Source organism: Anser cygnoides, chromosome 3 (genome assembly GCF_040182565.1).
Source record: "Anser cygnoides isolate HZ-2024a breed goose chromosome 3, Taihu_goose_T2T_genome, whole genome shotgun sequence".
Lineage (NCBI taxonomy): Eukaryota > Metazoa > Chordata > Aves > Anseriformes > Anatidae > Anser > Anser cygnoides.
Window position 1 is genome coordinate 74,559,756 of NC_089875.1, and position 10,837 is coordinate 74,570,592.

Below are 10,837 nucleotides of genomic sequence, written 5' to 3' on the forward strand. Positions count from 1 at the left end.
TAGCCTTGGGAAAGATACTTGATCCTTGCGTTGGTTATCAGCCTTCGGTTTTCCAAGTGAAGCCCTCAGCTTCCTGCTCATGAATGCATAATTGCTCCAGTTTAGTCTTCATCAAAACGTCTGTAATGAATGACCTGGAGCTGAAGAAAAACATAGTTAATTTAATCCAGCCCAACCACAACCCTGATCTAACAAAATCTCGTCTAGGAAGGGCCATTCAAATCTCTTTTGAATCCAGCAGTACTCCCTCCAATGTATGCGCTATAAATACATGAATAAAACATTTTCAAGCTTTTCAGAAGCGATCCGAGACCCTTTCATGCTTTCAGCTTAGCAGGAGCTGTGCTTTAACAACTAATGGGGATACAATATAAAAATTGAGCACGCAGCAGAATTAAATCGTGGTAGCTTGGTTTTGCTGCATAAACTGAATGATCACATTCCACCAAAATCTCTCTTGAATGACCTGGTGTGAAAAGTATTCTTTATGTGGCACAAATTATTAAAGGAAGCAACGCCTCTTTAAAGCAATTGTTCTGTTTCCCTCTTTTCAACAGCTGCCGCTGAAAACACAGCTTGGGCATTTTTCAGATTGCTTACGGTGCACAATTTGGACTTACAGGCTGCAGTCATAATACTGAAACGTGTAAGCTTCACATGACAAAACCTGCATGTTTTTTTCTACTGAATTATACAGAACACAGATTTTGGTTTTGTTAGGTAAGGCACAGCTTTGAGACTGGGGAGGTATGTCTACCAGAATAAAATAACAAATGCAGATTGTCTGATTGACCAGACCAGTAGGATTGAAAACTGATTGTGTACATGCAGTTAATCATAGTGTTCAGAGCTATAATAGCAAGGATTAAAAAATTTTAAATTGGATGGAAACCCTCACGTTTTGGGGACCTCCACTGGTTAGGAGTCAGGGAGAATTTCCCCTGCAAGCAGACGACCTGCTAGCTGTTTAAGGCTTTCTCCCTTGAGAAGCTGGTCTGGGGGCATGTTAATAGCATGAAAGCAGTCCCGATGGAGCCTTGGCTCTAACGTGGCAGTTCCAGGGTTTTAACGCTTAGCTACAAAGAAGTCTTTAAAAAACAGCAAGAAGAGGCTCTAGGCTTTGGCAGGACTGTGAGGGTAATGCAAAGCCATGATGGCATTAATACCCTAAGACATGATGATATTTGCTGTCACGTATCTACTGTACTTACTATATACAACTCTTCTTGGTGTTTTCTAAAATTTGCTGGCAGCTAGTGTCTTTTCATAAGCTTACAGTGGTATCATCAAATCCCATTTTTAGGCTAATCTCACTACTCTTATTTTGCTCTTTCCTGTTTCAGGAAACTAATAGAAAACTACATTGAGCATGGCTGATTTTTTTCAACTTGAAATTATTCTTTGCCTCCACTCTGAACTTCTTAGGCTCCCATAAGGTGTGCACTCTTGTAAAATACTAACAGTAGATGAACCATCATGAAATATTACCAGATTTGTGTGTGTGTGTGTGCTTTTTTTTTTTTTCCCCTGCCAGTCTGTGTTTTTACTGAAATTAAATTATCAAAACAACACTCAGTTGTTTCTAGGACACGATGCAAACTCCACATTAACTTAGCCCTGGTAATGTGTCATTGATCTAAGCCCTCTGCCACAGTTTCACAGTAAGCAAAAGGACATTGCCAACATGGTGGAGAAACTGGTAAACGTAAACTCCTGTGACCTGAGCTGGATGTCAGGCTTGATCCCAAAGCATGTGATCCTATATGCTAGGGATTTGTGGGTATTGCTATCTAGCTGATATGGGTCTGGGATTTGAATTACTATTTCAACGTGTTTCCATTTAGCACGTTTGTTCTCACTCAGCGATGCAGGCTGGTACTGTTCAGCTTCTACTTTGCTTGTGTTTTTCTCCAGTCTTATGTCGTGCATTCCTCAAAGCAGAGGCAGTCACTGCTGAGTGTCTGCAAAACCCCTACCAGCCATTATCTGTTCGTCAGAAGGTTTTACATTGCTTTCCGTAACAGCCATAATTAAAGCCCATGTCTTCAAAGGTAATTTGGTGTCTGACTTCTAGTTCCTGTTGAAGTTAGTATCCTTGTGGGTTGCGGTCTGACTGCTTTCCATGTAAATTAGTAACAATACTGAAAGCTTTGATGGATCTTCTGGGGTCTCTGCTCACTTTTCAGGGAAACAACGGTTGAGCTCCTTTCTTTTTTGTTTTTCTTGCTTCCTCTATTACAGGAGATGTTCTTGTTTGGAAATACCTTTCCATCAAGGAAACACCTTTCCATCAAGGTGGCAACTCTCACCTGTGCTACAGGGTGACTGGAAGGTTTTTTTTGGAGTTCAGCTTTGCCTGTTTTCCATCGCTTGCTAGCATTCCTGCCATGGGGAGAGGCCCCCATGATGGAGGCAGTGCCCTGCAGGCAGCCAGGCTCTTCAGGTAGTTCAGACCAGGGATGCCTTGGGGGCTTGGTCAGGCCCCAGGTTTGGGCTTGACCCAGTACTGAAGACCTGAACTGCAGGTTTGTGCTGATTTTGAAAAAACTGGGTGCTGAAAGAGAGGTTTGAATGAGAGGTTGATGAACTGGGAATCTTGCAGGCTGCATTTTCTTCCAGATGAACCCTTCAAATTTGAATTCCAGGAACACTGAGGTATGGTATTTACTCTTATCATTTATGTTATTGTCACACTCAAACTATCAGATGACATAGTCTCGGCCATGAAAAGCTTGCAGCCTTACTACAAAAACAGACATAACAGATGTATAGACAGAGAAGGACAAAGAAAAATATGATTCCTAACCATCTCTACACACCCACAGTGCATATATTGATATGTATCTTAAGAGCCTCACGTCAAAGTTGTGCTTGAAGTGATGCTTGAAGGAGAGGAATGGCGTGAGCTTGTGAATATCTACCAGATACTACTTCTGAGAGAACAAGTGGTAGAAAGAACCCAGGTGCTTTCTGGAAAATACAACAGTAACCCACCCAGCAAGGCACAGGTTCATGGCGAGACTTCGCTGGGAGCAAGGGACGATGTTGCCTGCCCACACAGGATCTCCTCCCTGTCCCCTCCACCTCCCTCGGGGTAATCACCTCCTCACTGCGGGGCAGTGGGGGATGATTATTGTCTCTGGGGCAGTGGGGGATGATTATTGTCTCTGCTGCTAAAAACAGGTTGCCTTAAATGCAAGTCTGGAGGTACTTGGTGCAGCAGGATCCAGTTGTTTGCCTAGAGGACTGGGATGGGAAAGAGAACTGGGGAAGGTAGAGAGGGGGAGAACAAAAGGGGCTGGAATTAGGATAACTACGAGAAAACAGAGTAATGACAGGGTTGAAGGAGGCAGTGGCAGTGCAGAGTCACAAGCCCTGGGGCCATGGGGGCAATGAGGCCCTCTGCCCTCCCACCTGCAGCAGGCAAGGCTCCACTGCCCTGCAGCCCCCTCGGGGCGAGAGGGAGCTGCTGGCTGCAGATTAGGATCAGGGCAAGCCCCGGGCTGGGACCTGAGAAGCAGGTTTCTCCCCAGGGTGGAAGCTGAAGCTGGAGCCCATGGTGGTGGCACGCACTTCTGAACTCCTCAGCTCGAGAGCATCAAAAGCAGGTTGGGAGAAATGATTATTACCCTTCATTTGTCTACCGTGGGACCACATTCACAACACAGTGTGCAGCATGAGATCCCACCAGCACAAGAGTAGACAGAAAGGCCAGAAGAAAGCCACAGAGGTGGTCTCAGACTTGGAACGTGTACTGTAAGAGGAGAGGCATAGAGAACTGTGTTTCATCAGCCTGGGAAAAGGAGGACAAACAGGGATTTCATTGAGTCTTTCACCATCCTGAAGAGGAGGGTGGGTTGGGAGAAGGCAGAGCTGGGCTAGGATCTGCTGTGGAAGAGGGCAACATCACGAAGGGACTGAAAAAAAGAGAAATATCTGAAAAATGTTTATAGTAAATCCTTCACCAGAAGTCTTAACAAGCCCCAAGGATGTAGTTATTGTGTTCAGTTTTGGACGCTGCACTTAAGAGGTACAAGCCATTAGAGTTTAGAGTTGAGCAATAGAAACCATGAGAGGTGTGGATGGACAAAATAGAAAGAGTAGAGCTTATTCAGTTGTGAGATAGAAGTGGGAAGCGTAATGCAACTTGCAGGTGAGAGGCAGCTGCTAGGACATAGGGAATTGCCCATCCTTCGTGCGTGCTCTCAAGAGAAAAAAATCACCCACTTCAGCTGCCTCAGGGAGGACGTCAGCTCATGGGCAAGGTAGAAATAACCTCTGGAGAAAGTGGAGGAGAGAATGAGTGCTGAGCTAGGTTGTTGAGGAGCTATGGATGTTTCTGAAAACAGGTTCAATAAACATCGTTTGGGAGTAGTTTAGATCTAGCTGATCATGCCTTTGGGAAAAGGGAGAACTGGATGGCCTCTCACTGCCCTTTCTTTTCTCTAATTCTGCAATAATAGCATTGTTACCATCCGTCAGTTCCTGTAAATGGGAATTTTCTTCTGTGAAAAATGACCTTTTAAACAAAATAATCCAAATGAATAATATCGAGTTGCCCTAGCTTCCCACTTTTGAGAGCACTGCCTTCCTAAATCAGTTGCTTGGATATTGAATGTTCAGATGGATCCTCTGAGATTTAATAAAGGCTATTTTCAGGTGGATAATACAAGCTTAAATGTCATGCATGAGTTAGACTTCAGCTTTCTGTGTGTGTGTTTAGTGCCTAAAGTAGACACAACCTCTTTTGTTTCAACTATGTTAATATAAAAAATATAGCCACAGATAACTCCAGGCTTGTGCATTTACTATGTCATTTTCCCCTTCTGGTGACCAGTTGTCAGTAATCAGGGGAGGTTTGGAAGTATCTTTCCCCAACACCTGCTAGCAAGACTTGTGGATATATGTCTCTGGCTCCTACCCATGCCTCCAGTTAGCAAATCCTCATAGCTAGATAGTCCTTTCAGGTGCTTGGGGTAGAGCTCTGCAGGGTATGTTTGAAAAAGGGCTATCACAACTTCACCACAGCCCTAACTATGGCAGGTGGGAGGTGTGAAGACTCTTGCACAAGTAGACGTCGGTCTTCAGAAGCAGGAGGAGAAACTTCAGCTTGCACAGCACTCCTTGGAGCTGGAGATCTGCAAAGCATGTGTCAGAGAGGCTAGTGTCTCCATAGCAGGTGTCAGCGGGTGCTCTCTTTACCTCGGGTCTGCAGAGAAATTTGTGTAGTGCGTGACAAAAGGCCAAAGCAGCCAAGGATTTGGGGGATATGCAGAATTGTTTCAGTAAATGGCATAGCTACACAGAGCTCTAGCAGAGCTGGTATAAGGACAAAGGGAAAGAAAGAAAGATGGGCGTCTTGCAGGGGTAAAAATGACAGTGACATCATTTTAATGACGGTGCAGGGTGGGGATAAGGAATTGTTATCAAATTACTATTCTTTTGCTTCTGAAGTTAACTTTATTATCTTCTAATGAACATCCCCATGAGCACCGATGCTGAGGGAATTCCTATAGATTGTGATTTCTGTAATTATTCTGTATTATCAGAAATAACAGACACCGTCCTTGCAAGACGAGCCTTTAGAAAGGCTTGCTGTCTTTTTATATGAGATAAGTGTATGTGATTCCCGTTTTCTTAATCAAGGTTTTTAGATGATATTTCCCTTTTCCCAACTTTTTTTTCACGGGGTGAGTAGGAACTTAATTTTGTTTGAGACTTCAACCACCCTGCCAAATCCAGTTGAGATGGCCATTGGGTTCAAATGCATGAACTGAAGAAATGCAGAGATGTACATGCACCACACGATCACACAAGCTAGAAGTCAGTTAGCCTGGCTGAAAATTAAGGGAGTTTTAAATGACAAAAAAATCTGCCATACATTTGATTGCATGGGGGAGGGTGTAGGGAAGGGGAAAGCAAGTTCAAAGAAGGTGTTTGTAGATGCTCTCCTTGAAATATGCTTCTGTATGTGGCAACACTTAACATGGTGATAAAGCATTGTCAAATGGCCTGAATTTACTGTGCTTGAAATTGAAAGAGGAGTTACTGAAATTTTAGTAAATGCACAGGAGACCTGGGGCTCATAATACACTATGAAAGGTTTGTTTGTTTCGTTGAATTTGCATCTTTCAACCTTTCATTTTCTGTGGAAGGAGATATAATATGAACAACTTTTTTAACAACAAAGATTCTCTAAAGGTTACAATAGTCTCTGTAGTAGTCTATTCAGCATATTCAGAATGCAAAGCAGTTCCACATCAGAGTCTTTATGAGAGTTTTTTCATTACAGGAGGACATGCAAAGCACTCAACAATTTTTATTTTTATTTTTTTAATTTCAGATAAGGGTGAATCAAAAAATGTATGGAGCTTTTTCTTTGTATTTTTAAGAGACTTTTAAATACTTTTCCTATCAAACACAAATAGGAAAATGGCTGTATTTCTAGGTATTTGGGTACTCTTTTGAAGCAGTGAGCAAAGGAATGCTTAATGCTTTGAAACTATCTATTGTCAACGCTATCAACTATTTTAACATCTTTTCAAAAGCAAAACAGGATCCTCACCAGACCAGCTTTGTGTCCTGTTTTTCTTGCTCTGACAGATTGTCTATCTGTGCTGTAACAAGAAGATGGTCAGACTACCTTAATACTTAGCACATGACACTTTCTTCAAAATGCTTTGTGAATATCAGCAAGCATATCAACAACCTGTGTTTCTCCAGTGAATACTTGCGTAGCTGAATACAAGCAACAGATCCCCACTCTTTGTATAATCTTGTGGGAGTCATTATACACAGGTGTTAATTTTAAAGCCTTTCAGATATTAAGTAGGGAAAAATCAGACCTTTTTGAGAAACTAAGCTAAGACCCATTGGATTTCTTGTGATTAGTAGCATTGTCTGTTGAAGGCTTAGTACTACGGAGGTCTGGTTTTCTAATTTTAGCTGGGATTTTTGTTGGAAGCCAAAGATTGCAGCATTGAATTCTGAATGAAGCAGTTGTTTTGTTATTTGCAATGTATAGGGATTGAGAAAAGCTTTTGGGACTCTACTAGTTCTTCTTGTTTTTACTTACTTTTTCCTACCGCTTTCAAGATGCATCAAGAGAAGTAAAAATCTGTCTTGAGCCCTGGCAAGAAAGACAGAGAATTCAGTATGAAAACTTTATATCTTGGTGGTTTGTTGTGATAAAACTGTGTTGGGAGGGGGATACTTATTTTATAAAGAGCTCTCATTTATCAGAGATGTAAGGTTGTGATGCCAGGCAAGGTGATAAAGAAATGGGGCAGTTGATTGTTCAGTTCCTGATATCAGAAACAGTTAGATGCTAACAATACAATTTGAATCATGATGTGTGTTGTGGTTAGAAAAATGAAAACCTCTTCATCTCAGAGGAAGAAATAACTTGGAAAAGTTGAGGAAACTGCACCTGGGAGATTTCTAAGGAGGGGTAATACCCTTGTACATGTTCTTATTGCTGAATGCTCAACATTTGTATGTAAGAAAAATGCAATGAGGAAAACCAAATGGGATATGAAGTTTTCTGATTATATGTTATTTGGTTTACATGACCTTTCCTGTTTTCATATTTTCCATTAGAAACTATTTCCTTTTGCTATTTCAACCATTTTCTTCCCCACTGTTCTATTTTTAGTGTTAATTAAATTTTCCTGTGATATTCAGTGCATGAATCTGTGTCTGGTTTTGACTATTTTAGCATCAGCTATAATGTCCCCCTCCCCAGTCTTAAACTGTGCATATTTCTGAGAGTCTTTTTTATGACCTAGAAATTTGTACTGTATCTTAAAGATTTGTTCCCTTCATTTCTGCCCCACTAGCAGGATTTTTTTTTCTCAGAAGAAATTATTTTTTAAATAACTATGTAGAACTGATTCTTTTTGCAGCTTTCTGTAAAAAATCTGTTATTTTCCTCTGCTTTAAAATCATAAATTGATAATACAGATGGTAAGAATATTCTGAACTTGTTGAATCATTACAAAAGCTCTGTAATTGCATTTATTATTAATGCTCTTCATTAGTAAGTTCCTTGAGTTTACATTGGTCCTTTCATCCGAAAGGCTTGTGGTACCGTGTAATAAAACATCCATTACATCTTAAAACACCCCGGAAGACAAATGAGTCCTCACTGAGAGAGGAACCAAGGCAAGGACTTGTTACCACACAGGAGCAGTGAGGCAGTGGCAGAGGGAAGAATAATTCTCTTGAGGCTCCACTTCTCCCCTTGTGTTTCAGCCACCTGAATTTGTCAGGGAACTTTGAAAGAGCAGTATATACACTTCACCAAGTCACAAGCATAGTTTTCTTACAGGACAGCTTACTAACAAGAAGGATTTCTTGCATGTTATTGGCACCACCTGAGAATTTTGCTTTTCTCAGATTAAGGGAGGAGAAAGTGATTGAACTAAACAAGAAAAGATTGGGAAAAGAGCAAACCGAAAACTGCCTACAAAAAATGCACAGGCCAGACTGAGGGTGTGGAATGAGCTGACCATCAGTCATATTATAGAGACTATAAAAGAAATGAACAAAATACAGTTCATCTCATAACGAAACAGCATGTCGCACAAAGGAGATTGGCATCCTGCTAAATTATTTCTGTTCCTCACTCTGCATTTGCCCCTCCTGTTAAGTCTAGAAGCAGCCTAAATTAGTTGGTCTTCTTTACTCCTATACCAAATGCAAAGATTTCCTTCCCAAAAGTAGAGCCAGTGAACAGGACGGGGTACCATTTACATTGCAGTTCAAGAGCAACAGGAACAAAGAATTATCTGAGGTGACCTCAAAGCTTGACACTTCCTTTGTCCGGGACATTAATTACAGAGCCAAAGACTCCCTTTCCCACGACTTCTGAACCAGCACATGGCTGGAGACTGGGCTGCTAAAAAACACTCTAGGAGTCAGAGCAGGCTTCCTCCCCCTCCCATGCTTTTCCAGAAGTTAAGTCTCTGACTGCCTCTCCTTCTCCAGCCAATGCAGGTGCTTCCCTCCACGGGCTGGTATAGGGTGCATATCTGGTGCATGAGGGCATGCCCAGGAGAGGGGAAGCAGCCTCCCTCCACCCAGAAGAGAAGGAGATCACAGGAGAACAAGAAAATGGGGAATTTCTCCTGTCAGATACTGAACAATGGGGACTGGGGTCACAGAGGCTTGTCCTTAACGTGGCGTGGTGGTGTGACACTTTTGCTCGGCTCTTTGCAGGTTTACATTTGGCAGTGGTACTTGGACACGTACCTGAACTTCCTTCCGAGTTCAAGCCCATGGTGCAGCTCCCCTTTGGCAGCACTCTCTGTCCCCAGTGAATGGAGAAACATGCACTGTGTTGCTAGCATCAAATAACACTCACCTGTGACTGGAAAAAAGAGACAGAAATGTATTCAAGAATGAATTGTGTCAGCTACCCTGGATGAGAATTTTTTTTTTTTCTTTTAGTAACAGAAAAAAAGATGTTCAGAAGATCTTGTTTGGTGTTTTTTACCCACTTTGGCACTGGAAATCTGAGTAGCTTCCAGTTAATCACTAATTTGCTGGAACTAGAGCAAAAAACAACATCTACCATTCTGGGGAAGGCAAATGCCTGAGCTGCCTGTAACAAATGGTTTCTGCTAATGGCATGATCCTTATTCTGACTAATAAACAGAAACTTGCATTGATCCATGGGAGTAAGGGAGAAGGACAAGCTACATATTAGGTACTGCACCTCGCTGATGGATGGATGGATTAAACTTCTGTCCATGGCCCTCCCTTGCGATGTAGGGGAGAGTTTGGAGGGCGGGGGGGGGGGGTTTATACCTGTGAAATAACAGGAGCATTTCTCGAGGACTTGGAAGAAACGTTCTACAGGAATTAGACTATCTTTTACTGACCCTAACAATTCCTTTCACTTTCCAGACTTGCTAGTGTTAGACTGCAGCCACATAACTTACCTGGTTCTGTTACTTGCTCTCCTCGTTTCCTGTCTGTTTGAGAGCCCACAGAGTACTTCATAAAAAAGATCCATGGGGGAAGAAAAGGCCATCGAATTGCACCAATCCAATTAAGTCTGACCTTCTTTTTTTTTTTTTTTCTCACAGAAAATTATTTGTCTTTAATTCTTGTGACAGAGTTACTTCTAATTAATTTCTGCCCCTCAATTTGTTTCTCTATCCTCATTTCAAAATACCACCAACTCACTACAAGTAGAAAAATATTTTTACAATAAATTGACAACTTATGAGACAGAAAATAACATATCTGAGCATCAATCTTGACTCAAAACTATAAATAATTTTCTCTTTGAATCTAGCTTCATCCTTCTTAGCTAAAATAATCCAGTATGCCATTAGTTCCCTTTAAAGGGTCACTTGGATACAAGTAAGCACAGAGCTATTGATGACTCAGTAGATAAATAAGTTCAGGAGACTTGAAATGAAACACTTTCATTATACTGACAGTAATTTCATATGATTGCATGAACTGGCTACTATGTGATGAGGAATTTGGAGAGTAACACAAGAGTCTACCTGGCAGAAGAATAACATGAGATCTGTTTAAGAGGAAAAAAAAGTGCAGCATCAACCTAAAGTCTGTCCTGATTTCAAAAGTAAATTATACTCAAAAATGCAAAAGCCCAAGAGGTAGACAGAAAATTGAGTTTCTTTCCTTGTTCTTGAGAGTGTACATCATGCAGATGTGAAATTTTCTGAATCTTTTTCACACTTTTGACTCTAATCATATCTGTTTCTGAGGCAAATAATGTAATTTTCAGAATAGTCTGTAGTTTTTGTGACTGATGAAACAGATACCTAAAGTGGTGGGAATCATCATGCAACATAGGGAC